This window comes from Pinus tabuliformis, chromosome 2_2 (assembly GCF_031772625.1).
Source record: "Pinus tabuliformis cultivar Carrire ecotype Pingquan chromosome 2_2, CPIR1, whole genome shotgun sequence".
In the NCBI taxonomy this organism is placed as follows: Eukaryota; Viridiplantae; Streptophyta; class Pinopsida; order Pinales; family Pinaceae; genus Pinus; species Pinus tabuliformis.
This window is the reverse complement of record NC_142300.1, coordinates 492372097-492374929: the sequence shown is the minus strand read 5'-3', so window position 1 is coordinate 492374929 and position 2833 is coordinate 492372097. Positions and strand designations below refer to the sequence as shown.

Sequence of the window (2833 nt, the reverse complement as noted above, 5' to 3'; positions counted from 1 at the left end):
CCGGAGAGAAGTGCGGCTGCGGAAACGGGTTATTACCCAAATTAAAGTGTTGTGGCAGCACTATGGCCCTGAGGAGGCTACATGGGAAGACGAGGAACTTTTTAGAAAGGCTTACCCGAATTTATTTAACGGAAATAGACATCGGGACGATGTCCAATCCCAGGGGGGGAAGATGTAATGACCCCGGTAACTTGTAATTCTGGATAATTACTGTGGTGAAAACTGTATGAGTGGTAACTTGTTATTACTTAATGACATTGTTAATTTTGAAAGTGAATATAATAGACTATTTTGCATATGTGTATTGATGAAATGCTGGCAGCCTCCAAAAGGAGGATTTTCTATTAAAAGAAAATAAAATCAGTTATGAAACTGAAAAACAACTGCCTCTCACCCAAGGAAAGGTCCTGGGAGGAAAACCTCTGGGCTGTTGATGAACAGGCAGAGAGAAGAGTTTTCCAGAGAGAGAGAGCAGAGTGAGAAAGGAGGTTAAGTCTGGTAGTGACCAGATAACCCAGCACAGTAGTGCATGAGTCTTGTTGAGGGCTGCAGGCCTGCAAGACGGCTCGGGGGGAGAATCCAGTGCAAGTGGATCTCAAGGTTGGGAGGTTAAGAGCAAAAACATTGCAGGTGACTTCCGAAAGTAAGAACATCGGTAGCGGGAATAACCAGGTACGCTTCCTCTAATCTAGTTATTGAATATGAACAGGTATTGAAGAGTACAGGTAAATACAGAAGTTGTACTATGTCCTTTAAGTTATTGTGATAGGGTAACTAGGATAATGCTTACAGTTTTTTTTTAAGAAGTTGTGAAGGAAATGTGTGACTGAGGTCACCTCTGTAAACTGTATTTATTTAAGGTCGCACAGTTACAATGCGCACAGAATAGAGTCAAACTGAGAACTGTGGGGACGGTATGAAAGACCGTATCAAATAACAGTAGGAAAATCAGGGTATTAAACTAAACAGAAAACCTTAAGAATGCGCAGATCTGGAGTGTAAAGATCTGGAAAAGCTTGGAAGAAACCGAGCTAGTTATACACAGTGAACAAGCACAGAATCTGTGCTTGCATGTAAGCGGTAACAATATATAAGTCAAGGTTTTAGTTACGAATTTATCTGTATATAACTATTCATCAGATTAACACTGTGTAAGCCAAACAAGATAATGTAAACGAAATGTTGTGTACACGAACGATACAGTATGAACAAGTGCTGTGTGAGTGTGAAATATCATATAAAACCAACAACTGCAGGAAATATCATTTTAAACTATTAGCTGTATAGCGGAAATATTAATATGGAACAGTGCTGTAAAGAGTAGCATCGTGCAGTTAATAACAATGATGCTCGTCAAACCGTAACAACAGACTTGGAAACGGTTTACATTCACATGTAAAAAGCCCAAAGTATCTGAGCATATTGTACAGGAAATTAAAACATAACATCGAGCTAAGGCAACAAAACGAAAATACAACCGAATAACAGCTATCTTAACCTGGCAGTTGGAATTACTGCAAAAAGATGTTCGCGGAAGGGCAGACTCTGCATTCATATAACGAATGCAAGACTAACCCCATGTCGCTTTATATACATATATAGCATGTGAACAGAACTGTAGGAATCAAATATATGTGAAATCTTCAAGAACTAAATCGTAGTAATCCCCTATTGCGGTGAAACCATCAGAAACTATAAATGCATCGAGTATTAGAAAAATGAAAAAACAGCGAGGCACATCGAATGTAAAACTTCCATATGCACCGGCAACGTAAGAACCGAATGACCATTAACAATTATTGATAGGTTCTATATTCGGAAACTGTATTCATTAAGCAACTGTGAAAAACATTACAATAGCCAGGAAGAAGTCCGGACAAGGAAGACAGCGGTGAGCCGCAGGTGTTAACTATTGTGAAAGAACATAACTTCACATATCCTTACAAATCTGTCAAATAGCTCGGAAGAGCTTCCAAATAACCAGACAATGACAGTCGAATCTGAGACCCTAACTATTCAAATACATAGAAATATAAGTAAAGGCGTAAAAGTCAGGACCCTAGGGTCTCATGCTGGATAGACCGGCATAAAGAGACCGCCAGATTAAGCGCACAAGGGTTTGGAATATGGTATCGGACCTGAGACAATAGGCAGAAAACACAAGCCCTGTCTCAGCCAGTAGTCAGCACACAACATCACATTAAATCACTATCAAAGAAACAGTTAAGCGGAATAGGCATACCTGTAAGTGCCGTAGTAGCCAAACCCTCCGGCACGCTGTGGAAGACAAGCTGTGGACAGCAACAGACCTGTACCCAACCGTATGCAAACAATGAACACAGTCAGGGTATAAAGAAGGTTTCATGAATACCATCAAATCTGAAGAGCTAAACGTAAGTTTAAACATTAGATGGAACGCGGATCGAACCTGTACCTGGCAGGAAGATATGAACCGGAGAGGTTGCAGAGTAACCTGTCGAAGTGGTGAAGGAGCTCAGCTGCTGCGGTGGGTGCAAATGAACCCAATGATGAATCCGGTGGACATATATATGAAATGTCAAACCCTAAACGAAGCTGAGCCGTCCGATGAGGGTGAGCGATCGCCATCGTTGGTTTAGGCGGGAGGCCTGGCGCAAACCCCAGAGCAGGTCAACCCTCCACAAGGCACATGGACAGCACGTGAAGTTGAGCCATCTGGCCACGGAGAGAAGTGAGCTGGCTCCGTCGTACTGCCATTTGGCACTTAACATTTATATCGGGATGGTAAAGCAATTATGGCCAACACTTTAACGTATATGATATCAAACATTAGTAATGCGGAAGCCTAATCGAG

At 41.6% G+C, this 2833-nt stretch overlaps 1 long non-coding RNA gene across 2 annotated transcripts; it reads right to left on the bottom strand.

Annotated features, from left to right (window-relative positions):
• Positions 1-1827: 1827 nt before the first annotated feature.
• On the bottom strand, positions 1828-2579 carry LOC149193523 (uncharacterized). 2 transcript variants are annotated; one of them, XR_016254960.1, is made up of 3 exons: positions 2435-2579; positions 2243-2309; positions 1828-2166 (listed from the first exon to the last, which is right to left on the bottom strand). It is a non-coding gene; the product is annotated as an uncharacterized LOC149193523 (long non-coding RNA). The 2 variants fall into 2 exon arrangements; XR_016254961.1 differs by having other exon boundaries at positions 1828-2138.
• Between the last annotated feature and the right edge of the window lie 254 nt (positions 2580-2833).